The 27,758-nt window shown below is 38.4% G+C and overlaps 2 protein-coding genes and 1 long non-coding RNA gene across 3 annotated transcripts in view; 2 read left to right on the top strand and 1 right to left on the bottom strand.

Moving 5' to 3' along the window:
* Positions 1-27,758, top strand: part of TSPAN4 (tetraspanin 4) — a gene marked incomplete at its 5' end in the record, with an annotated part of 735,824 nt that overhangs the window by 185,720 nt on the left and 522,346 nt on the right. The window lies entirely within an intron of this gene.
* CRACR2B (calcium release activated channel regulator 2B) overlaps positions 1-27,758 on the top strand; it is a 794,336-nt gene that overhangs the window by 347,450 nt on the left and 419,128 nt on the right. The window lies entirely within an intron of this gene.
* LOC308659526 lies at positions 19,756-24,368 on the bottom strand. Its single transcript, XR_014024548.1, has 3 exons — positions 23,922-24,368; positions 21,269-21,739; positions 19,756-20,175 (listed from the first exon to the last, which is right to left on the bottom strand). It is a non-coding gene; the product is annotated as an uncharacterized lncRNA (long non-coding RNA).

Here is a 27,758-nt window from a genome sequence, read left to right as displayed (position 1 = left end):
TAAAACTCTTCGGAGTGGTGGATCTTCTCCGGTGCAACAATCATCATTACAGGCGTTGCACCCTCCTGATGTATTGACACCGAAGGATTTACGAGATGCTTTGGATAAACATGCCCAGGTACTTTTGGAATCAATTAATCAATCAATTGGTGATAAATTTGCACAGATGGAGGAGAAATTGAAGAAGTTGGAGGAGAGAATGGAGGAGAGGATGGAACAGAAGTTCAGGGTGATGAAGGTAGACATTTTGTCTTCAGTGTATAAAGTGGCTGAATGTGTGGAAGATTTGGATGAAAAAGTGGAAGATTTGACTCAAAAGAATGCCATATTAGAAGCAAAAGTACTGGAGAATGAAGATTTAAGAGATAAAATGGATAGAGAATTGAGTCTTGCTCAATATTTCCAGATGCAGTTTGCCATTAGAATCAGAGGTTTAAAGGAGAATATTAAGGAAGATCTAAAGCAGCTGGTTTCTGAGGCTCTTGAAGTGGTATTGAATCAGCCAGCATCCGAAATAAAAGGAGGCATGGATAAAGTGTTTCGTGTGAATTCATGGATTGCTAGACAGAGAAAGTTGCCTAGAGATGTGGTGGTTTATTTTGCAAAAAGGGAAATTAGAGATGAAGTTATACAAGCTGCCTATGATACTAAAGTCGTGATTGCTGATCAAGAAGTTCTGGTTCTAAAAGAAATTCCTCCAAAGATTTTAAGGAGAAGGAAGGATTTTACATTTCTTGTGCAAGAGCTCAAGCAACGAGATATAAGGTTCAGATGGGAGATCCCAGCTGGGTTGATGGTGATGCATGAAGGTAAAAGGTACCGTCTGGTTACTGTGATGCAAGCGCGTGATTTTTACAATAATGTTTTAAAAGCAACCCCATTAACACTTCTGGAAGCTGCAAAGGGATCTGGAGAAGGAGAACATCAAGAGGCTGAAGATGGACAGACAGAGGAGAATGGTGCTGGAGGAGATCAAGTTATAACACCTTTGGATGATCCCAGAGAACAGAGGGTGACGCGTGCTGCTTTAAAACGATCAAAAAAGATAAAAGAACAAGAACAGCAGAAGTCTATGGAACTTTCACAACGTACTTACAGCCAAGTAGTGGGAGGTGGGAAAAGATTTGGGTGAGGAATGTAAAATTTAAACAAGTTTGAAATCTAAGAGAGAATTTTTACAAAATGTTTTATAGATGGTATTTAGATTTTAAAAAGCTAAGTATGTATCTGAATCATTAGCCTAAATGTTGGAGGTGCGGTGATGAAGACGTAATATATTTTCATATATGGTGGACTTGTAAAAAGGTTAAGGCTTTTTGGATAAAAGTCTGGTGGAACATACTAAGTTGATGTTGAATTTAATTACGGCAGCAAGACTTTTGATAGGTTAGTACTGGAAAGAGGAACTGCCGACCATAGAAGAGTGGGCTTTAGAGGTTTCCGACTTGGTTGAAATGGCGAAGATTTCGGCCTATTTGCAAGATTACTTGCAGGAACGCTATATTATGGAAGGGAGAGATTGGTTTGAGTTTATCCAGAATAAGTATAGGGTTAAGAAGTTTTATATTTGAATAAGGCTTCTTTCTTTGTTTCTTTTTCTATATTAGTTTTTTTTATATATATATTTAATATTACTAAGGTTTGTTTTATCCTATATAAGCTAGAGAGTGATAGATTTTAGAGTTTATGGTTGTTAGTATATGGTTGTTTATGATTGTTTTTTTTATATATACCTTGTATTTAGCTCTGGGAAGTCGGGGGGGGGGAGGGGGGGAGGGGGGGAGGAAGGGGGGGAGGGAGAAGGGTGGGGGAGGGGGGATTTTCTAAGGGAAAAATTGTATGTTAAAACTTTTCAATAAAAAAAAAATAATTTTTCAAGTGCTCCATGTAACTTGACAGATGCCTTGTTTGGCAGAACTTTTGATCTTACATACAAAGATTTAATCAAATTAAAAAATTAGGTTTCCAGAAACATCAAGGTACTGATTGCTCCTATCTTAATGCTTTAATTCGAAATAGAAAATGAGGATTTTGATAACTAAATGTAGTGGGGCAGTATTTTTTTTTCTATGGCTGCATTTATACATCATAGAATCAACAAGTTAGAAGGGGCCTTTTGGGCCATGAAATCTAGCCCCGTGCTCAGTTGGTGAGCTTCCTTGCATAAGCCATCCACTTTAGGCCTTTTCACAATATTTCTGTAAGATAAAGATGAGAGTTAATTATCATGTCTCCCTGCCTATATATCACTAGCTAGCTTATCAGCATTCTTTCTCAAGTAGATCCAGTCTGCCTGATCTGTACAGTCAGAGAGCTTCTGCTCAGAGATCTCCCTTTTTCAGATACACAGTATGGTGGGAGAGAACCTGATGCCAGGGATTTGCTGCAGAGATACCTCCTCTTGTGCAAAAGATTTTCTCTGGAAGTGAACCAGACTCAATTTTTCATGGCCTTTCATATATGATAAAACTCAGGCTCTTCTGGAAGGCCTTGAGATGTGTCAGTTTAAATAAGTAAGTCTGGGCAATTGGTGCCAATGTTAGCTTTAAATGTCATTGTAAATTTGTACTATTATTCCTATTGTTTCTCTTGTCTTATGAATTCCAACTGAATCATCGATTGAGAAGGTCTGCTCCAACATAATTGAGTAGCCCTTTTTTGTTACTTGTTAGCATTGTTATATCTTCATTGTGCAGTTGATATTCTTGTTCTTTTTCTTTCACTCTGAACATGTTCGAGGCAACTCTTTAAGATGTTGCTTGTATATTTAGTTAACTGAGTTCACCAGGACCAGATGGATTACACCCCAAAGTTCTCAAGGAACTGGCAGACATGATCTCAGAACCACTGAACTATATTTTTCAAAGATCCTGGAGCACTGGAGAACTACCAGAGGACTGGAAGAGAGCTGATGTAGTTCCCATCTTTAAAAAAGGGAAAAAAATAGATGCAGGAAACTACAGACTTATCAGCCTGACCTCAATACCTGGGAAGATTCTGGAAAAGATAATCAAACAAGAAATCAGCGAACACCTTGATGCAAACAAAGTCATCACTAAAAGCCAACATGGGTTTGTCAAAAACAGATCATGCCAGACAAATCTTATTGCATTCTTTGACCAAGTGACAAAATTAGTGGACCAGAGGAATGCTGTAGATATAATTTACTTGGACTTTAGGAAGGCATTTGATAAAGTAGATCACAACCTACTACTTGATAAGCTAGAAAAATGTGAGTTAGATAGCATCACCACCAGATGGATTTGTAGCTGGCTGACAGTCCTTACTTAGCATGTGGTCCTCAATGGAACTGCATCTACATGGAAGGAAGTGTGTAGTGGAGTGCCCCAGGGCTCTGTTCTGGGCCCAGTGCTCTTCAACATCTTCATCAACGATTTGGATGAGGGGATAGATGGGGAACTCATCAACTTTGCAGATGACACCAATCTGGCAGGAATAGCCCAAACACTCCAGGAGATAGGCTTAAGATACAGGAGGATCTGGACAGACTCGAACACTGGGCGCTATCTAACAAAATGAAATTCAATGGTGAAAAAAGTAAGGTTCTACATTTAGACAGGAAAAATCAAATGCACAGGTATAGTATAGGTGGTACCTTGCTCAATAGTAGTAACTGTGAGAGGGATCTCGGAGTCCTAGTGGACAATCACTTCAGTATGAGCCAGCAATGTGCTGCAGCTGCCAAAAAAGCAACACAGTGCTAGGCTGCATTAACAGAGGGATAGAATCAAGATCGCGTGAAGTACTAATACCACTTTACAATGCCTTGGTAAGGCCACACCTGGAATACTGCATCCAAGTTTGGTCACCACGATGTAAAAAAGATGTTGAGATTCTAGGAAGAGTACAGAGAAGAGCAACAAAGATGATTGGGGGACTGGAGGCTAAAACATATAGGGAACGGTTGCTGGAATTGGGTATGTGTAGTTTAATGAAGAGAAGGATGAGGGGTGACATGATAGCAGTGTTCCAATATCTCAGGGGCTACCACAAAGAAGAGGGAGTCAAGCTATTCTCCAAAGCACCTGAAAGCAGGACAAGAAGCAACGCATGGAAACTAGTCAAGGAGAGAAGCAACCTAGAACAATTAACCAGTGGAACAACCTGCCTCTAGAAGTGGTAAATGCTCAACACTGGAAGCTTTTAGGAAGAGACTGGACAGCCATTTGTCTGAAATGGTATAGGGTTTCCTGCTTGAGCAGGACTAGATGACCTCCAAGGTCCCTTCCAACTTCTTCTTCTTCTTCTTCTTCTTCTTCTTCTTCTTCTTCTTCTTCTTCTTCTTCTTCTTCTTCTTCTTCTTCTTCTTCTTCTTCTTCTTCTTCTTCTTCTTATTATTATTATTATTATTATTATTATTATTATTATTATTATTATTATTATTATTTTCTGCTTTCCTGACAGAAGTACTGAGATTCAGGAGTACCTGTCTAATCCCTTCCTTTGTGGTTTGACCCTTGTTTCACTGCTTATAGGTGTCCTTTTTGTTTTCAGATCTTTACTAAGCTTTTTCTGTAGCCACATAGTCATCATACATAAGCCTTGATTTCTAATCATGATTTATGAAAAAAAAAGTTGGCTGAGTTCCCAACAAGCTGTAACTGCAGTGACCACACGACCTTCATTATAAAGGACAGCCCTTTTTTTCAAAAAGTTCTCCTGTATATTTATTTAATTATTTATTTTTGTGATTTTGTTCTTGAATTTTCCTTTGTAAAGCAAACCTATAAACATAGACCTTTTTAAAATTCTTATGAGCCTCTTTCCAATTTGCTCCTTTTCCTGGTTTGTCTACTATTTCTTTCCAGGAAAATGTGTTTTGTAGCTATAACTCATGATTTATAAGCCAAAATGTCCATATACTTTACTAGGTCAGAAACAAACAAAACATATTATGACTTGGTGTGCTGGGCAGACCCACGAATATGTACATTGTGCTATCTACAACACACTGCTTCATATTCTAAGGGTATATTCATATGATGATCTCAGTTTTTAAATTAGGAGGTAAACCTTTCCTTAGTTGCCTGTGATTATGTATCCATTGCTTGTGTATCTTTAAAAAAACTGATTTCAGAGACTCAGAAAGGAATTGTTCTGTTTAAAATGTATGAGTTTATAGGGTTGTCAACATTACTGAGGCATTTCACCACATAAAAGGGAAATTTGCTTTGCATAAGATCAAAAACAGCCTGATTTTAGAACACATTCCAAAAGAAAAGCATTTTGATGCCTCTCACTCAAAATGCTTCAGCAAGAAATAAGAAAACCACATGCAATGTTCCCTCCATTCATTTTAGCAATCCTAAAATGGTGGGAGTGGGTATTTCAAGTGGTAGCCAGTAGTAACACTGCTTGAGGAAGGAAAAGCTTGTGTATTTTAGTACTACACAGAATTACAAGACACAGTTAATGCTGTAAGTTAATATTACCTTTCCCTAGAAACTAAGAAAAAATAGAATGAACATTTAAGTGATATTTTCCCACAGAAAAAACATAAATGAATGCTTTGAAATAGTAACAAAATTTTGTTCATTTCCTTTTTCAGTTTCTTGTGTTTGGCACTACAGTATTTCTTTGTTCTTTTTCATAATCAGTAAACCATTTCTTTTGTGCTAGATGCAGTAATTTTTGTATTCAAGAAGCTCTCTTTTGTAATAGCAAGTATACTTCAGCCTATAACAATAACATTCATGAAACAGTCTAGCTATTTTTTTTTCATAGAAACTATGTGATAAAGACCGAAAAAAATAACATGGCATAACAAATTTGCTTTTAAGATTTTCTTCCCATGGTTGCTTCTTTCCTATTTATCTTAATTTATTAAAATTGGACTTTTTAAAATACATGTTTGTGATTAACTTTTTTCTAAGTTTTTTTTATTAAAATCAATGACTCTAGCAACATGTGCTTACTTGCATTGAAAATTAGTGTTTTAATATATTTAATCAACTCCTCCCAGTTTATAAGGACCAAATCCAAGAAAATTAGTTTTCCAACCAATATCTGGGCAGTTGAAATTTCCCATCACAACCAGTTCATGTTTTTCTGTCGCTTCACTTATTGACTTTAATAAATCTTCCTTTTCTGACTGAATTAGTTATCTGTAGCAGACCTCTAGCAAGATACCCTTCTGTTAACTTGCTCTTTTAGCCCAGTTGCTTTTAGTCTTCAAAGTACCATCAGTTGAAGGGATGTACATGTGAGTTTAATCCTGATATACATTGCTATATCTCCTCTTCTTTCCTGTTTCTTGTTCTTTAGAAATGAAGTATACCCATCCAGCTCTATGTTCCACTGGATTCACCCAGCCATATGTATATAAAGGTAAAGGTTCCCCCGCACATGCGTGCTAGTCGTTTCTGACTCTAGGGGCTGGTGCTCATCTCCATTTCAAAGCCGAAGAGCCAGCGCTTGTCCGAGGACGTCTCTGTGGTCATGTGGCTGGCATGACTAGACGCCAAAGGCGCACGGAACACTGTTACCTTCCCACCGTAGTGGTCCCTATTTTTCTACTTGCATTTTTACGTGCTTTCGAACTGGTAGGTTGGCAGAAGCTGGGACAAGTAACAGGCGCTCACTCTGTTACGTGGCACTTGGGATTCAACCCGCCAAACTGCCGACCTTCTGATCAACAAGCTCAGCGTCCTAACCCACTGAGCCACCGCGTCCCTCATATGTATATAATCCCTGTTATATTATATTTAACAGAATAATAGAATAATGGAAGGGACCTTGGAGGTTTCCTAGTCCAACCCCCTGTTCAAGCAGGAAACCCTATACCAGGGCTAGGCAACCTCAGCTCTTTTATGACTCGTGGACTTCAACTCCCAGAATTCCTGAGCCAGCATGAGCCTCTCCCTTTTCTCTCAGTGTGGTTGGCTCAGGAATTCTGGGAGTTGAAGTCTACAAGTCATAAAAAAGCCCTTTGCCTATACTATTTCAGACAAATATTTGTCCAGTCTCTTCTTAAAAAACTCCATTGTTAGAGCACTCACAACTTCTGGAGGCAAGTCATTCCACTGATTAATTGTTCTAATTGTCAGGAAATTACTCCTTAGTTCTAGCTTGTTTCTCTCCTTGATTAGTTTCCATCCATTGCTTCTTGTCCTTCCTTCAGGTGCTACTTGTTTTGTACTTTATGAGATCTAGCCTATTTTACTTTAACCCATACTTTGTGCAATAGTGTAGAGATGTTTAAGACAGCAAATTATATTTTATGTGTTCAGTTTCCCTTTTTATTTCTGTATTTACTTTGTTAAAGTTATAATTTCTAAAACACTTCACTTTGCTGCCGTATTAAACCTACTACTTGCGAGCTCATTATTTACCAGTCATCCTTCAGTTGGCATGGGACTGGGTTATTTGGATCCTCCTAACTATGTCTATCTGCCCTATTAAGCCCATCAGGAAGAGCGTGCTCCAAATTCTGAATAATAAGGAGTGCAGTCTGGTGGGGCCCAGGAAGAGAGAGCCTTTTCTGCTGTGATGTCCGTCATTTAGAACCTCATTCCCCCAGATACAAGATTGGCTCCAACCATTTTAATGTTTCTTAGGGCCTTAAACACCTGATTTATAGCTAGGTCTGTGGATCTGGGTACATGCCTGATCCTGTGTCAGCCCTTCGAGCAATCAAGGCAAGAAACCAACACCTTGATTACTGACATTACCTTTATTGTAAAGCTTCAATAACAGAATCTTTTTTACTCTGAAAGCCCTTCTCCTTTCCCTTGCCTTTATTTTCCAGAGAAGTAGGGAGAGTCCCTTCTGACATGTTTCCCCCCATTCCTTTTGCGGGCCGAGACATTTCTTGTCTGACTGTTGCCATGGCTGCAGCTCTTCCTCCTGTCTCCCAAGGTTATTCTCACAGTTCATTACAGCTGGTGCAATAGTTGTGCTGATAGGCACTGGTGTTTTTTTAATTGGTATATGTATTTTAAAAATTGTTTTCTGTATTTTTGCACTTTTTAAATCTTTTAATTATTGTTAGTTATCCAGAGTCATGAATTTGAGATGGGTGGCCATATAAATGGAATAAATAAATAAAATTTCCACTTCCTTAGACTCTAGTTAAACCCTCTTGATCAGGTTAACCAGAGACACTGAGCGACGGTGAGAGACACTGTAGATGTACTTTCCCTCCTTAGTGAATAAATGATCATTCTCAGCAGTTTACTGTATATGTTGTAAACTATGGAGGATAAAATACTGTAAAATAAAGTTCTAAATGCCCCATAAGGCAATAATAACATTAGCCATCCTCCAGCATTATCTTCTGCAATTGAAGATAAAAGAGGCAAAATCAACGCAATACAGAGTGCTCCCACTTTTCTTCATTAAGAAGGATTAGGAAGGATACCTTGGATGGTGATACTGAAAATCATAGAAATGTCCAAGGGAACTAATACGGTCACAACTTTTTGTCATTTTACCAGTATGGACAAGGCAGTATGTTCTAAAAATAGGCTGGACATTTGGTTGAAATATTTTTTAAAATTCAGTTTCACCTTACAGTATCTGGGATTGATCAAGTTAATTGGGGAAAGATACAACAAGATCCCCTTCATGAATTACTGCCTTGTCGTGGTGAAGGGGCTTGCATAATTCAATGAAGCTATGAGCTATGCCGTGCAGGGCCACCCAAGATGGAAAGGTCATAGCAGAGAGTTCTGACAAAACGTGATCCACTGGAGAAGGAAATGGCAACCCACTCCAGTATCTTTGCCATGAAAACCCTATGGACAGTACCAAAAGGCAAAACGATATGACGTTGGAAGATGAGCCCCTCAGGTCGGAAGGCATCCAATATGCTACTGGGGAAGAGCAGAGGGCTAGTACTAGTAGCGCCAGAAAGAATGAAGCGACTAGGCCAAAGCCGAAAGGACGCTCAGCTGTGGATATGTCTGGTGGTGAAAGGAAAGTCCGATGCTGTAAAGATTTTTTCTCCATAGGAACCTGGAATGTAAGATCCATGAATCAAGGAAAGCTGGATGTGGTGAAACAAGAGATGACAAGACTGAACATCAACATCTTAGGTATCAGTGAACTAAAATGGACAGGAATGGGTGAATTTAATTCAGATGACCATCAGGTATACTACTGCGGGCAAGAATCCCTCAGAAGAAATGGAGAAGCCTTCATAGTCAATAAAAGAATAGGAAAAGCAATACTGGGATACAATCCTCAAAATGACAGAATGATCTCAGTTTGAATCCAAGGCAAACCATTCAATATCACAGTAGTCAAAGTCTATGCCCCAACCACCAGTGCTGAAGAGGATGAAATTGACCGGTTCTATGAAGCCCTACAGCACCTTATAGAACTAACACCAAAAAATGATGTTCTTATCATCATGGGGGATTGGAATGCTAAAGTAGGAAGCCAAAAGATAACTGGAATAACAGGCAAGTTTGGCCTTGGAGTGCAAAATTAAGCAGGGCACAGGCTGACAGAATTCTGTCGAGAATACGATGGTCATAGCAAACACTCTTTTCCAACAACCCAAGAGACGGCTCTACACATGGACATCACCAGGCGGTCAGCACAGAAATCAGATTGACTATATGCTCTGCAGCCAAAGATGGAGAAGCTCTATACAGTCAGTAAAAACAAGACCAGGAGCTGACTGTGGCTCAGACCATGAGCTTCTCATTGCAAAATTTAGGCTTAAACTGAAGAAAGTAGGGAAAAGCACTAGGCCACTCAGGTATGAATTAAATCATATCCCTGTTGAATATACAGTAGAGGTGACAAATAGATTTAAGGAATTAGATCTGATAGACAGAGTGCCTGAAGAACTATGGACAGAGGTTCGCAACATTGTAGAACAGGTAGCAACCAAAACCATCCCAAAGAAAAAGAAATGCAAGAAAGCAAAATGGCTGTCTGAGGAAGCTTTGCAAATAGCTGAGGAAAGGAGGGAAGCAAAAGGCAAGGGAGAAAAAAAAGATACGCCCAATTGAATGCAGAATTCCAGAGAATAGCTAGAAGAGATAAGAATGCCTTCTTAAATGAACAGTGCAAAGAAATAGAAGAAAACAATAGAATAGGGAGGACCAGAGATCTTTTCAAGAAAATTGGAGAGATGAAGGGAATGTTTAATGCAAAAATGGGCATGATAAAGGACCAAAATGGCAGGGACCTAACAGAGGCAGAAGAGATTAAGAAGAGGTGGCAAAATTACACAGAGGAACTATACAAGAATGAGCTTAATGTCCCTGATAATCACAATGAGGTGGTCACTGACCTCGAGCCAGACATCCTAGAATGTGAAGTGAAGTGGGCCTTAGAAAAGCTGAGCAACAACAAAGCTAGTGGAGGTGACAGTATTCCAGCTGAGCTATTCAAAATCTTAAAAGACGATGCAGTAAAAGTGCTACACTCAATTTGCCAGCAAATTTGGAAAACTCAACAGTGGTCACAGGATTGGAAAAGATCAGTTTACATTCCAATTCCAAAGAAAGGCAGTGCCAAAGAATGTTCAAACTATCGCACCATTGCACTCATTTCTCATGCTAGTAAAGTCATGCTTAAAATCCTACAAGTTAGACTTCAGCAGTATGTGGATCGAGAACTACCAGAAGTACAGGCAGGATTTTGCAGAGGAACTAGAGATCAAATTGCCAACATACGCTGGATCATGGAGAAAGCTAGAGAGTTCCAGAAAAAACATCTACTTCTGCTTCATTGACTATGCTAAAGCCTTTGATTGTGTGGATCATAACAAACTGTGGCAAGTTCTTAAAGAGATGGGCGTACCAGACCATCTTATCTGTCTCTTGAGAAACCTATATGTGGGCCAAGAAGCAACAGTGAGAACTGGACACGGAACCACTGATTGGTTCAAAATTGGGAAAGGAGTCCGGCAAGGCTGTATACTGTCGCCCTGCCTATTTAACTTATATGCAGAGCACATCATGAGAAAGGCAGGGCTAGATGAATCAAAAGTTGGAATTAAGATTGCCGGAAGAAATATCAACAACCTAAGATATGCAGATGGTACCACTCTAATGGCAGAAAGTGAAGAAGAACTAAAGAGCCTCTTGTTGCGGGTGAAGAAGGAGAGTGCAAAACCTGGGTTGAAACTTAACATTAAGAAAACCAAGATCATGGCATCCGGCGCTCTCAATTCCTGGGAAATAGATGGGGAAGAAATGGAGGTAGTGACAGATTTTATTTTCCTGGGCTCCAAGATCACTGCAGATAGGGACTGTAGCCAAGAAATTAAAAGACGCTTGCTCCTGGGGAGGAAATCTAGGAAATCTAGACAGCACACTAAAAAGCAGAGACATCACCCTTTCAACAAAAGTGTGTATAGTCAAGGCTATGGTCTTCCCAGCTGCAATGTATGGCAGTGAAAGTTGGACCATAAGAAAGACTGAGCGCCAAAGAATTGAGGCCTTTGAACTATGGTGCTGGAGAAGACTCCTGCGAGTCCCTTGGACTGCAAGGCGATCAAACCAGTCAGTCTTAGAGGAGATCAACCCTGACTGCTCTTTAGAAGGCCAGATCCTGAAGCTAAAACTCAAATACTTTGGCCACCTAATGAGAAGGAAGGACTCACTGGAGAAGAGCCTAATGCTGGGAAAGATTGAGGGCAATAGAAGAAGGGGACGACAGAGAATGAGGTGACTGGATGGAGTCACTGAAGCAGTAGGCGTGAGCTTAAATGGACTCCAGAAGATGGTAGAGGACAGGAAGGCCTGGAGGAACGTTGTCCATAGGATCTTGATGGGTCGGACACAACTTCGCAGCTAACAACAACAACAACACAACAAAATGTGAACAACAACCAAACATCCCTTTAAAAAGGTAAAGAGGAAAGCCAAATATTTTGAAGATGACTTTGCGATGCAAGAAGAAAAGAACAATATACAATATGATTAGCAAAATAATATCCATGAACAAATTCCGTTTAAATGTAAAGTGGTGGTTTGGCAAGTATTTTCTAGGAGAGAAAAAATTTTCACTCCTTCCTCCCCCTAATTCAGACAGGTGATTCACACACCTGTACATAGCAAAAAATGACTCCTGGGCTCCAGCACTGGCTATCAAATCTTTTGCACTGGGCTTTTGCAGGCAATTCTCTGCAGTGATGCCTGCAGGTGTTCATAGCTGTAACGTGTTTTTCAGTTGCCATAGCCTCTCGCTGCTAATTAAAATACAGATGATTGATGCATTCTACTTTGGCAATGCTTTCTGCATTCTCATTGGACAATCGGCTGCTGGTGGCCCTCATTGCCGGTGTCCCCCTCCAGCGTTCTGAACTTCAGGAAAAAAACGGTTTCAGAACATTTAAAGGAAATTATCTCTCTTGCTGTGCATTTTCTATAAAAAGTACACCCAGAATAATTTTCCTCCAAGCTGACTAACAGAAAAATAGAAGGGAGTATGGGAGAAAAGGGAAAGAAACTAATTTTCAGACAATTCCAATGATGCATTATAAGACTTTTGGGTAGATTATTTCTATTTGTATGAATGGGTGCAATTTACTTTCCTATCTTTGAAATGTAACTCATGGCCATTATCTCTCCCAGGTGATATTTGACAATCTGACACATAGTGTGACCTCTTAGTTTCCTCAGCTGTTCTACAGGGTTATAATATATGTGTATGTGTATGTTTGTGCCCAGACTATAGATATTTATGAATAGAATCCTCCTTGTGGTACCAGTTATAAACATTATCAAGCTATTCTGTCTCTTCTATGTAATTTTTTTAATAGGAAAAGTAATGAAACAGGTAAAGTAGTGGAAAAATACAGGAAACTTCAGTGGAAAAATGATATCATCTGAAGTATCCTATCTGTCCTCCAGATGAATTTTTTTTGAATGAAAAAGGATGATTGAATAATTTAAGCTACATCTGGAAACATTGTTAGCCATGCTTTAATTCCATTTAGACTCTGATTACAATTATATCAGACTTTAATTGATAAGGCCGCCGAATTCAAAAGTCTCTAAGCAGCATACAGTATTAAAAACTGCTAAAACAATGATTCAACAAAAGCTAAGGGACATAGAAGAATCAAAATGACTCCACATTGACAAGAATGCTCTTGCGGAAGCTGCCATCCATAATAGTCCAGGTTCAAAGAGCTTTTTTGAATAGGTCCATGCAGGAGAAATGCTGTTTTAGGAGGCTGAGCAGTCACAGAGAAAGCCTGCTTGCTGGATGTCATGAGATGATATTGTTTTATCACTGGGATCTGGAGCAGGGTCTATGACAATTTGCCATGGCCAACTCGCCACAGCCAACTCTCCATGGTCAACTTGCTGCAGGACAAGACTTACACTAATATCAAAGAAACAGTGGAATAAATGAAACATACAATATCAACTAAACAGTTAAACCAATGGAGCGAAGATAAAATGAATATTTCAGAATAGGCTAATTTCCTCAAAGTGAATCAATTTGTAAACTAAGGCAGTGAAACAGGCTGAATTGAGGTCAAGCATTCTGAACTAGCAAGGAAAGGAAAGAAAAAAGTTAAAACATATTAAAGATTGGATGCAAAAGGAGGGACAAAATGAAATGTGAATGACAAAAATGAAAATATTTTTAAATTTATTTTAAATAATTAAATTAAATTGTTAAATTGTCCAGTGGTGAGTTGTCCTGCAGCAAGTTGGCTGTGGTGAATTGTTCCACGGTGAGCTGGCCGTGGAGAGTTGGCCGTGGAGAGGTGGCCATGGAGAGGTGGCCACAGCAAGTTGGCTGTGGTGAATTCTCCCATTCCGTCTGGAGCATGCCAACTCTGTCAGATTAAACAGGATAGCCAGATGCAAAGGAGATTGATGATCTCTTGAACATCTAGGCCCCATGCCTTGAAGGATTTTAAAGGTCATAACTGGCAAGTTTGAATTGCACTTGAAAGTCCACTGGTAACCAGTGCAATTTAGTCATTGTTACCCCATTATTTTGAATGGAATTAAGATATGGCTAATTTAGGCTAATTTAGTCTTGATCTAAGATGCAAATTTTTATACAGGCTATGTGTTAGCCTTTGGAGCTAGTTTAATGTAGTTGATCTGTCCAAAGTTGAGTAAAATAGTTGGATTACAAAATGCATTTGCTAATAAGTTTTAACTTTTTTCTTTCCTTTCCTTGCTAGTTCAGAATGCTTGACCTCAATTCAGCCTGTTTTATTGCCTTAGTTTACAAATTGATCCACTTTGAGGAAATTAGCCTATTCTGAAATATTCATTTTATCTTCATTCCATTAGTTTAATTGTTTAGTTGATATTGTATGGTTCATTTATTTATTACACCTGGCACCTAGCACATTTAAATTATTTTCTGTTGAATAGTTAAAAAAAATGCTTATATGTAATGGTTAAAGTTGGTGGAGAACGAAAGTGTGTGGCATTGCAAAGAATAATTTGCAGCCTCTGTGGTATATTACATTTTTAAATATGTCTTGTTCTTGTAAACTTGTCACTTCACATATATTTGTTCAGACTTCTAATAAAATGGGAAGTTATTATTCTTCAGAGGTTAAATTTACATAGTTTAAACATTGGAAAGTTAAAAAGCTTTATTGACTAACCTGTTAAATCATTGGAACCCAAGAATTTTGAAGATAGAAGAGCCGTGGTGGTGCAATGGTTAGAATGCAGTACTGCAGGCAACTTCTGCTGACTCCTGACTGCCAGCAGTTTGGCAGTTTGAGTCTCACCAGCTCAGTGTTGACTCAGCCTTCCATCCTTCCAAGGTTGGTAAAATGAGGACCCAGATTGTTGGGGGGGGGCAATATGCTGACTGTTAACCGCTTAAAGAGGGCTGTAAAGCATTGTGAAGCGGTATATAAGTATAAGTGCTATTGCAATTGCTAGAAGAAAATATGATAGCACTCTTCCAATACTTGAAGGAATGTCATAGAGAAGAATGCCAAGTCTTCTCTTTTATCATTTCACAATTAGGATGTGAAATAATGGCTTTAAGATACAGGAAGTCAGGTGAAGGTTGTATAATAGGGAAAACCTTCCAATGGTAAAGAATCATGCACATCCACAGAATCTTGCTACTTTTGTTGAAATAATGAAACCATTGCTGTGATATCGCAAGATCTTTCTCTTGGGGATGTATTGTGATGTCAGGATTTATACAAAAAAGGGAGCAGGGCTTGTTATGACAGTGCTTCTGTCATTCTGCTCCCACTCCCCCATTCTTGGTAAAAGCTGTTTGACACTGAAATCAGTTATCTATACATGAGGTGGACTTTTACTGATTAGATCTGTCATATATTTTTAATTTGGGGTCTTGGAGAAAACTGAGGGTTGGACTACATAGTCCCCTCTAGATCTTTGAAATATATTGACAATAATATGAGCAAAGTTCATTTGAGAATGAGCAACTATAAATTTTCCCTCTGAAGGCCTTGCAAGGGTTTATTAAATATCTTCCTCAGTGTTGTAATTATGAATGGGATTTTGTTAAAAATTATACAGCCTACCGTGTTAGAAGTTAGATCATGCTGAGAGAGTAAAGAATGTCAAACATAAGTTCCATAACAATAATAATAATTCTATGACATGTAAAAAATGATAACATTATAGCAATAAAATTATATGTTTTTTATGGACTAGATTCCATTTTATAAATGCATTCTTTCAGGTAATCAAAGATTTAGGTTCTTTTTTTTTAACCACAAAACACAGACACCCAACTGGAGAAGATGTTCTCACAATTTTACTTAAAATAGTTTGAGTGCTTTTTGACATTAAAGATAAATCCCAAATCATAATCCTCAACTTGACTGACCTGAAAAGAGAGGAAGAAAACAAAATAACCTTTAGCAACTATTTTTTTTTAGAGATTGACCAATCTTCTCAAGTAAACTTTGAGAGACGCTGACTGTCAAAGTAATGCTTTTTTTATTTTGCATCTCTAGTGTTTTTATTCAGATGGCATGATGGTCCTACTAGCTACTTTATTTTTGTTTGCTTGCACTAAATGTGTTAGCTTAATATTACAGTGTCTTTGTCGTTGATTTTTATTGTTATGTTTCTAAGAATCTTTAATAATAATTGGCTGGATAGCTGTTAAATGTTTTGGTACTCTGTTCTTGTATAAGTAATTTGTTTTTACTCATGGCTTGATTTTGAAATCTTTGTGTTTAAAAATTCTGAAAGTGAACATTTTCAAGGGTTTCTGCTTAGCCATCTGTTCTGTAGTCAATCATGAGATATCTAAAAAATGATTAGGAAATATTTAGCCCCTGTAATGGATAAAGTAGATGATTGTATTTTTGTACTACATGATTAAATATAAATTTACAGAGGAATAAATAAGGAAATAAGTCCACTTCAGATTTTCTAATAATATTAAGTTTTATACCACATTCCCAGTGATAGTAGTGGCAGAACTATATCTTAACCTCTTTTTATAGGAGAAATGCCAGAAGTTTTAGAATAACATAAGAACTTTAACTCCTTTTCACAACACATTTGTTTCAGATTTGGAGAAAGCCTAGGTAGCTGAAATGGGACGGAGCTAGATTGTGACATAACTCAGCCACCTTTACCTAATCTATTGTATTTAGATCAAAACAAATGTAGCTGAGAATCATGGAAGTTTTGATTCCAACCTTTGAGGAGGAAGGCAGGACTAAAGAATAGAATGGAAGTGCTGATGGTATAGATGAAAAGAAGTAATTGTACTTTAAGATGTTATTTTGGATACTGTAGTCAGCATAGCCAACGGTAAAAGATAGTAGGGATAGCAGTCTAATTGCTGGATTGATCATTAATTGAGTTTGGATGGTCTTCATTACTAATAGTTACATTGGGGTTGGTCAAATAACTTTATAACCTGGTGGTATTCATGACGTCAACCTGGGAGATTTCAGTTACCCACATATTGACCAGGTCAATGTTTGTTCAAATCATTACAGAGAAGTAAAATTCTTATGTACTATAAAAAACTGTACGCTATAGTACTTGGTCATGGAATAAACAAGGAAGAGGTAATACTAGACTCATCCTTAAATATAATGCAGGATTTGGTGACAGATGTATGTGTAGTCAAATTGGACTACTGACCATATTGTACAAACATTTGATATTCAAAGAAATAATGACCTATACAGCAAGTTATTTGATTTAAAAAAGGGGGGATTTTTCGAAATTAAGACATTAAGAAGAAACTGAAAGGGAAGGCTGAAACAGTAAACTCATTTCATTCAGAAAGCTTGCTAATAGAGGTATTACTCCAGAAAGTAAGTAATAAAGACTTACTGTATTCTTAAAATTAAGAAAATGGCTCCAAAATCCAAAAAGAGGCCTGCATGGTTGACTATAAAGAAAGCTATTAGAAACAAGAAAGTGTCATTTAGAATGTGAAAGTCCTGCCCCAATGAAGAAGATACAACTCTGACAAACAAAATATAAAATGAAGAAGGGAAAAAGAAAAATTTGAGGAGTATATTGCCAAACGGTGAAGAGACATAATAACAGATTCTTCATATTCATTAGAAGTGGGAAACCAGCCAGGAGACTATTGGTCCCTTGGTTGAAGGAGTCAAAAACGTGCAATGAAGAGAAAAGGCAAATTCAGAGAATATGAATGGATTCTTCTGTCTGGACAGAAGAAAAATTGGGCCAGATCGCTGTGCCAGAGCTCATATTCTCAGGAGCCATATTTATTTATTTATTTATTTTATTCCATTTATATACCGCCCTTTCCCTGAGGACTCAGGGCGGTTTACAGGGAGTTAAAAAACCAGCGATACAAAAGTTAAAACCATTTTAAAAAAGATTAAACAAACCCTGTGCAATTAAAAAACCCCGAATTAAAATAAAATTATATAGTGGTGACAATAGAAGAAGTGCTAGGCCCAGGGCTTTTTTCCTCATAGAACGCTCAGAACGGAGTTCCGGCACCTTTTTTGGATGGAACCTTGTAGGGTAGGCAAGGTGGGTTGTATGACATGTGTGAGTTCCGGCACCTTTTTCTTTTACAAAAAAAGCACTGGCTAGGCCCCACTGACAAATTGAACATCAAAAAATTACCAGGCCCTGATGGTATCCAACCAAAGGTTATTAAAGAGCATAAAGCTGAGATTCTGGACTTCCTTATTAAAATATGAAAGCTGTTTCTGTACTTGGCATATGTAGTTGAAGATTGGAAAGTCACCAACATAGCTCATGGGAAGATCCACGAAACTGTAGAGGCCCATCAGCTTACCAACTGTTTTTGGGGAAGATTGTGGAAACTGCTGTTAAAGATAAAATTACCAAAAATTTGGAGACAAACTTGCTCAAGAATAACCAACATGGCTCCACCAAGGGACGGTCTGGTCTAGTTAATCTAGTAGAAGTTTTTGAGGGTATTAATTGCTTGGCCATTGATTTTCGCTATAGTGCTGTCCCTGCTCACAGAGATGTTCACAGGGACATCTAACCACATATGTCCTCACTTAGAAGCCGCTTAAAGTAGTCTTAACACATATAGAAACATGCTTTGAAGGGAGGAAACTGTTCCCAAGTGGAATGCCGTGTTGCATCTTTATCCTCACTGTGGGATTTTTCTTCCCTCCAAATCTTAACAGCCTCCTCCAGCCACCAAAAGGCTGGGCTTTGTCAGTTTTTTGCAGTCACCATTCCATTGCTTTAGATAAATCTATAAGTCTTACCAGAGAGATTTGTATAGATTTTCATTCTTCATATAAAAAAGCCTCTACTAATACATAAAAGTGATATTCCAATTTGCAGGCATTTGTTCTGCTTTTCTAGTATAACAGCTATCTGTTCCTTGCTATTGTGGACAACAATACTCAAAGACAGGAATACTGAGACTGGGAGTTGTGATCCTCCAAGAGGGTTGCAAGCAATTGAATGTTCTCTCTCTCTCTCTCTCTCTCTCTCTCTCTCTCTCTCTCTCTCTCTCTCTCTCTCTCTGTGTGTGTGTGTGTGTGTGTGTGTGTGTGTGTATGTGTGTGTGTGTGTGTTTTATTTTTAAAGCTGCAGTTGCGTGCAAGCACAGAAGGAACATTGTGAAAACCTGGCCCTGCTTTCCCTGCATCGGTTTGCAGTGGACTCCCATTTGTCAAGTGAGCATTGAGAAATGGTTAAACCTATGGGCTCTGCTTTGTAATTTTAAGTGTGAAATTTAGTAGCATACTCACTATCATTGGAGAATCTCTACTTATCGGCAAAGTTCAGGATTTGTATGCATTATTTTAAGTTTCTAGCCATTCAAAATGGAAAGTTCTTTTAGATAGTAATGGGAAAAGTAAAATGGTACTGATAAAGCTAAGTCCAAGTCTAGAAAGTATGATGAAAGTCACAAATCTATTAGCAAGTACATATTTCTTTTCTTGGCATATTTCCTAACCCCATTGTTTTATTCATGAGAAGCTTGCACAAATTCATTTATCATGGTAGGGGGTATCATAATGCTTGAGAAATCCTGCTCTAGACAAATCAAGGTCATTTCCCATACCTTGATTTGATCTCTAAAACTGACAGAATAAATCAAAAACATTCGTGTGTCCACAACATCTTCGGAAAGTGGTATCAAGGATTACATTTGAATTGATGTTATTATTTGAGTCACAGTAAAATAGTTTTCAAAATCTTCCATTATGTTAATTTCTTTTCTCTTTTATTCTGTTGTTATGTTTTTGGATGCTGAGGTTAAATAAATTAGTATTGTCAGTTGTCCGATAATGTTGTATAGGAGAGAGCAAATGTAAATTAGTTTCATTGAAGTTTAATAATGAACAATATAGTTTTGATTAAGATTTAGTATATTGTATAATTTTTTTTCTTTGCACTGGCCAACAAATTCTGGCTTCTGAAAGAAATGTGGATTTCTGTCCAATCGAAACAAAGGTTTATGCTTTCTTCTGACACATCAGTCTTTGTAAATTAATGTATAAAAGTCTGCAAATAAATATTTTGCAGCATACTTTCTTCATGCAGCAGTGATTTTTAGCTAAATGATAAATGGCCTTAAACTGGCAAATGAACTGTGCCTCATGTCAAGATGGATTACAATCCTAAAGGTGATCTGCTGAAAATAAACTGTGTGTTGAGTTTCTGCTTTCTTCCTCTTTTTCTTCTTCTTGGTACTTTGTCTTTTATAAGCACAGTCTATAAATGCATTTCTCTTTTACATTAGAAATTCAGATCATTCCAAACCTGCAAAAGTCTGTAGATATTTAAAGAAATAGTTTGAGAGAAAAGAAAAGAAATATTTTCTGGGAGAAGCAATAAAGATATGAGAGAAGACAAATTACCGCTGGTATTTGAATTTGTTCATTTGTCCTACTGATTACATTCACTAGTTTTTTTAATACCTGCAACAATACAATACCTGCAACATCTAAATGGTGGAAACTCTAATGGGATGAATTCATTAGGGTAGATAATTTGAAACCCATATTAGGCAAATATATTTATTAGACTAACTGAGAGTCAGAAAATAATATACAAATGTCGAGTTCACCAGAACATTAGGCAAATCAAATCAAAGATCAAGAAGATAAAATAGTCTGAAACTGCAATCATTTTGCATTGGTGGACACATTTGAAGTTTGAGAGTATGGGATAAGTGCTATTGGCAATAGCTGTCTGAGAGTCTTTTTTCACACGGACTTAGCATGGCACAATAATATCCCGGCAGCCTCTTTATCTTGCCATTTTCTCATGAGATTCTTTTTGTCCAACTTTTACTTAAAAATGAATAATCTTTAAATATTCTTTAGATATTCTGATATTAAAGCAGGCATCTTAAAATATTTTCCCCTTTAAGCAGGCAATAATCTTTGACAATTTTGCCATGGATATAATTTGACCAGCTTCACCAGTCATTTAAAAATGAGATTAGCTCACTGTCTACTGACCACTTTAGGTTCGTGCAGGCACCTTCCCTTCCCTGCACCCTGGGACATTACTTTCAGAGCTGTTAAATTCCCATTTTTTTTTCCTTGGGAAAGAATGGGGAATTGGGTACACTTCCAAATAAATCAATGAACTGCAACCAATTCCTTTTATTTTGTAAGAATGCCTGTGGGGTCATGTGAAACCCAGAGGCATTCTTGTATATTAAGTAGGAGGCTGCTGCTATTGTTTTTTTCATTTGAAAAAAAAATATTATCTTTAAAAATCAGATGGTTGATACTGGGGAGAGATCATGAGGCCCCAACTGGGAGTTCTGCATTGATTTAACAATCTAAATACTGAATGTGAGAACAGACTGAAAAAATTCAGAGATGATTGAATTGATGATTTTTTTTTACTACCTGATTAGTAATCAATGGTCTATTCTCCCCTTTGGCGGCGGGGGACGGGACGACCAACTATCAGAATTCTTTTCAGCCTTGGGCAGAAACCTAGATTTCTGGGGAGTAGTAAAGAAAAGAGATAAAGGACACCCTTTTAATATTAAGAAACTGTAGTATACTAGGGGGAAAAGAAGACAAACAAAAGCAGAATTAATAATGTCTTTTTTTCCAATTGCCTTTAGCACTCTAAAAAAACATAGTATTTATTTTCAGCCTATAACAGTCTTGGTAAGATACTTCTGCACAAAACATAGAAAGCTGGAAGTTGTTTTCTTTCAGTTTTGTAATTGCAAATTTCAAATAGCGTCGGCTCAGAAAAGTAGCTGGATGTGTCCTTATAAAATTGGTGCTATGGTCCTGAAATGGTGCATTGGTCACTCGACCCCACTTTCAGAAAGAGGTCTACGGTTGGACAAAACTCATGTAGCACTGGAAAGAGATAAAGAATTATTGAAAGTTTGATAACAAGGAGAAAAATTCCTACAGGTAGTGGCTAGCAAGGTTCAATTTCAATAGAACAAATTAGTCCTCCTGGTTTGAGGTGATAAAGGGGAGCTATTACAAATACTTTTCACCTTCCAGGAGAAAAAAAAAGGATTTTCAGCCTGCCCTCCCCTCAAAATGCCCCATATATCCAAGCTATAAACCTGCCAATCCCTGGATATATATCTCTGCCCAATTACTGTGTGCAGGTGTGATATATGTGCATTTGTACATATCTAGAAAGGGTAGCTGCATTAGGAAGGGAAGGGAAGAGGGAACAAAACTGGACAGTGATGATGAGAGAAGAAGCAATGAATACATAAGGAAGAGAAAGAGAAAAGAAAGAAGCCCTATTTAGATGTTAAAAAAGCCTTAAAACTAAAATTCATTAGTAACCAGCTTCCCTCAAGCATCAAGTTTTAAAGGCAAGGGATCCATGCTGTTCAGCACCACCTCCACCCCGTTATTTTGTTTTCCACATTTTCTGCTGTTCTCAACAGCAAACATAAGATGACACGTTCAATTTTTTGGAGGAGGAGGAAGAGCCTGCATTCCTGATGGTATACTGTTTTTTTAAAAAATTAGTGGTTTGAAACATGTCTTGAATTCAAGTGGTTTTCCATTGAAAGTGACTGTTTTGTGCTTAGGTGGGCTTTTCAGTCATTTTGGAAGTGACTTGAAACAGGTCTGGGGTGCTCCCTCTTTTGTTTCTGTGTCTTTTTTTACTGCAAAAGGGGGATGATTTTTTTGGATTCCTCCAACTTGCACTGGAAAATAACAGTCACTCCCCCCCACCCTCACCTCCAAACATATTCTAGAAGAAGGCAATGTGTCAACCTGCTGTGTTGTCACCCCAAGGGAATTAGATGGATGTAGCATACATTCCTGCTCTCAGGACCACAAAGCTTCCTTTGAAAGGATCATACATCAGGTTGTCAGTATCAATATTTTGGAAAAGGGGTTGACTTCAACACACAACCTTCTCATAGCCTGTTATTCAGGTTAAACCTGGGAACAGCATCAATAAACCCTATTCAGATACCACTGTTCTGCACTTTCCTTAGGCAGAGGTTGTTTCCTGTGCTTTTAAGCCTTGAAGACAGGATTCGAGGCATTGAAATGACAGTTCAACCAAGCACTATTACCAAGGGACATTTATTTTTGAGGTACTGTATGTCTCATTCCTTTCCTTTAAAGACAATGGCTTAGGAAGAGCCAATGCCAGAGAGCTGGCCTTTACACTAGCTAATTCTAATTTAAACGTATCTCAAGGAACACAAAGTTGGTACACATAGCATGGCAACTCAGGAACCCTGTGAATTGTACCAAGGTACTCCAAAACAAACATAACTATGCTTATATATGCATCCTTCATGCTATTCCCTTTTGGGAGAATTTGCATTATGTAAAGCACAGAAAAGGAGGAGATAGTAAATGCTAGAAACTAAAAACATGAGATAAAAAAGGAAATATGGATTAATCTGGTTTATACAGCCTGCTGGATCAGCCTGAGTTGTAAGGCTGCCTATACCAGGATGCATCTCCTCTTCAAATGCTTCCCGTGGCCCAGCCTTGCTGGATAGTGTCATCAACTCTTGTAAGGTATAGCTATGACCTGCAGAAAAGGAAAACCCTTGTGCATGCAAGGATACAACTGGAGCCCCCTGCTCTGTCTTACAAGGTATTGTGCCCCCTTGTTCCTTTTATATACCAGGTTTGCCGATCTAGAGGCGGAGCCAAGATGGTGGAGAGGCAGCAAAGGCTGTAAAGAGCTCCTCCAAAAGTAAAAGTTTTATTTTATTTTACTTTATTTTTATTTTAACTTTTTAAACTCTTTTAATATTGTATTTTAACCTATCCCTTTTAAACTTTTTAAACCCATTTTTAACCCATTTTAACCTTTTAAACCATAGTTTTAAACTTTTTTTTAAAACCTGTTTTAACAAACCTGAATGGGGAAAAGAAGGAGGAGACAGCACTCTGCAGCAGAAAGTATATCCAAGCCTTTGAAGCAGCAGAAAATGGAGGATTATATTGCAAACAGACACATCTGCTCCAGTAAGTAACTCATTCTCAGGCACCTTATCAGATAAATTTAATTTATGTGACTCATTGGAATGGGACTTACAAACCGAACTGGAGAGCAGACAGCGTGTGGAGTTGTCGTCCTCCCTCTTGGAGAATGGCTCCCCTCCTTGGAATCCGGCAACAGCCTTTTTTACACAGGAGAGAGATGTAGCAAATTTGAAGGGGGAAAATGTGACAGACTTCCTCTCTAGACAATGCTTGCTTACAGCTCAAACTGTAAACTCAATATATGATCTCTTGTCAATTGTCATAAATAAGGTCGACTGCCTGAAAGAATCTTTTGCAAAGTTTGTTAGGAGCCACCCAAATACTGTAGAAGGACTTGGGAGGATAACCATGGACAGACATGGGATGGCTAACTCAGAAAATGAAAGTAGAGAAGGACCTTGTTCTCCTCCCAAAAATTTGAACACCTACAGAGAAAACACTCAATCAGGCAAAGGTCTAAGAGATGACCAATATAACTACAGTCTGCAAACTAACCAGGTTACTTTGCAAATTTATGACAAGAGAGTAAATAGAGGGCGTTGGAGCAATAGAAAAGCTATTAGGCTGTCCCTGAGCCAGCTGCTCCGCTGTGAATTCACTCTGATAGATCTACTACATGCAGAGTGGCTGCCAGCAAGAACACAATGTATAAGAATTCTCCTACTGTTCAAGCAGCCCACAATTCCCTCCATGCTCTTCAGAATGAAACCCTTTCTGAGCATTTTCTCAATATTTCCAATAAGGGTCTTTTGTTCAGACAAAGTGTGCCCACTCCTGAAACAGCGTCATCAAGAGGGAACTGTTGCTTTAAATCTAGGCTGCAACAGCCCTCACACTACTAAGCCTGAGGCTGCTGCAACTGAACTGACCCTGAGAAAGCAAAGAAGCAATATACGAACTGTGTTACCCACAGCTGCAGGAACTGCTGAGGATGTGCCAGAGGAAATGTTGATTGACCTATTCAGTGCATTGCCAGAACCTGAGCAAGTTAACATCATTCAAAGATTGGATGACCTAAAAGAGGCATTGACAACAACTCAATCTAGAGCAAAGCCTCTATTTAATTTGGCTCCACTAACCACACAACCTTGTGACAAGATACTTAATCAACAATCTGCCTTTACCTCAACAGTAAAAAAGGTGTTGTCACACAGGCTGAGAGTGGAGTAACTGCGCTGACTGACCCAGCCTCTGAGAAATAACTGAAAGACAAAGGGCTTCATCATACAGTGCCTCCTAAGCTGACAAACACTAAGGACATAATCCAGCTTACATCCTCATTTGATTTAGAAGTTCCCACAACATCTTTCCACAAGATGAACCCTCAGCCATGCCCCTCCAAAAATGGACATAAATCTACATTTATAGACTTAAGCCAGAGTACCTGCCCATTGGAAAAAGGATCATTATTGGAGCAAGAGTGGAGGCACACTGGCGGCCGAGATGTAGAGGAGCAACAGCAAGTTCTGCAACCCATGAGGAGAAATATCGAACCTCACAACAACTGTGTTTATATGGGAAGCTTAGATGATATTGACCCAGCTCCAAAGTCAAGTTGACATCTGGCATTTTTACCATCTAGCCAATCAACCAAGCCAGACCACCTTGCCTCTGAGGCAATATTAGAATGCCTTAAAACAGAGAATGCTACTAAGTGGGCTAGAACAATACAGTCATCTACTACTGACTGGATGTCAGCCTTCAATGCATTCTCCAATCTTTGTAACATACTGAAGAAACACCTAACAGCTAAACCTACTACAAAAAGAGCCCAAGTGGGTAGACCTCGCTGGTTTGATCCTGATTGCCAGCGGCAGAAAAGGAAATTGAAGGCAGCCATGAGGCTTGCCCAGAGGAATCCTACTGCCCATATACAAGCTAAGATGCTGCACACAAGAAGGGAATATAAAAAAACTATAACATTAAAGAAAAAACGTTTTGCCATTTCAATCTGGTCAGAACTTGAGTTGGCTGCCAGAAGTCATAATTCAGTATTATTTTGGCACTCTGTAGCAGGTATCCTGAAGGAACGGAGATTTGCATTTGACATACCAATCTCTGCTGCGGACTGGGAGAATTATTATCAGTGCTTGTTTGCCCCCACCGAACCGGTAAAGAAATTATTTTTAAACAGTGATTTGGTAAATCCTAGAACTCTCCCCCCTTGGCCACCAGTCTCAGAAAAGGAGATACAGTCCATCATTAAAAGCTTAAAGAGCAATAAAGCCCCAGGCGAGGATTTTTTACCAGAAGAATTATTTAAGAAATTTCCCAACTGGTGGGGCCCTGTATTAGCAGGTCTTTTTACACACATAAATAACACCTGCCATATACCAGATGGGTGGAAGATGGCAATAGTTGTCCCCATATATAAAAAAGGGAATAAAAAGGATCCTAGTAATTATAGGCCTATCAGCCTGATTGACATTGTAGCAAAAATATATGCTAGGTACCTTTTGAACAGAATTGAAATCAGGGTAGAGGAAAACAACATCCTCACAGAAGAACAAGCAGGTTTTAGACAAAACAGATCTACTATTGATAACTGCTTTGTCTTGAACCATCTAATTGCCAAATATGCCTATAAGAGGAGACCCCTGTTTGCTGCTTTTGTAGACCTTACAGCAGCATTTGATATGGTAAATAGAGACGTACTATGGAGTAAATTGACATCTCTTAAAATAGAACCCAGACTACTGGCCTTGATTAAAGCCCTTTACACAAGTACCTGTTTGAGGGTGCGGTATGGGGTTAATGGGGCCCTGACTAACAGGATTCACACAAATAAAGGGATATGGCAAGGGTGTATCCTGGCCCCATTATTATTTAATTTATACATCAATGACTTGCCAGGGTTAATGAAGGATACCATGGTACACATGCCGATGATCCTAAACACTTACTGTAACAGCTTGCTTTATGCTGATGATATGATTTTATTATCATACTCACAAGTAGGATTACGTAGGCTATTAAGAAGATTCAGCTCTTATTGCCAGGATAACTCCCTAATCATTAGCAAATCCAAATCAAAAATAATGGTGTTTGGAAGAAACCATCAGAGACATAAGTGGCAATTAGATGGTGAACCAATTGAGCAGGTTAATACCTTTGTATATTTGGGAGTAACTTTTTCCAAGACTGGATCTTGGGCCTGCCATCATCAACGGAGTACATTTAGAGCAAAAGCCCGTTTGAACTTATTGCTCAAACTAAAGAACCATAGTTACCCAGGGTCCCTAGCTCCATTACTCAAGGTTTATAAGGCTAAGGTTACGACAATGCTCTTGTATGGAGCAGAAATTTGGGGTCTTTATTCAACCACAGTTCCAAGAACATCTGCTGCAGCAGTTAGAGCTGAATTGGGAATTCATACAATTCAGGCATTATCTAAAATTAGAGCTTATAACTACTGGTGCAAAGTTAATGAAATGGAGACTGATAGACTCCCCAAATTATGCCTACTAGAACAAATAAAACTACAATCACAAATCTCCTGGATCACCAAACTAACAAATTTTGTAAGTAGCTGTGGCCTTCCTGTTTCTTGCGTAACAGGAGAACAATCTAAAAAAAGACTTGCCCAAAGAATTAAGGATATAGAAGCACAAACTGATATAGCTATCCTTAGTAAGGTGGGTAACTTGAAATGGCTGAGTAAATACAAATGTACTTTTCAAGTGGACAGTTATTTGAAGTTAAAACTCCCAAAACATCTTAGGGAGATATTTACGAGAGCGAGATTCGAACAGCTTGATACAATGGTCAGATATGGGAGATTTCACACTATACCGTACAATGAGCGTCTCTGCATTTGCGGAGCGGTAGAGGTAGAGGACCTGGCTCACATCCTATTTGACTGTTGTTTGTATAAGAGGATGAGAGACAG

This window comes from Vipera berus (genome assembly GCF_964194415.1).
Source record: "Vipera berus genome assembly, chromosome: 1".
In the NCBI taxonomy this organism is placed as follows: domain Eukaryota; kingdom Metazoa; phylum Chordata; class Lepidosauria; order Squamata; family Viperidae; genus Vipera; species Vipera berus.
The sequence above is the reverse complement of the archived record's forward strand: the minus strand, read 5'-3'. Positions and strand labels throughout refer to the sequence as shown.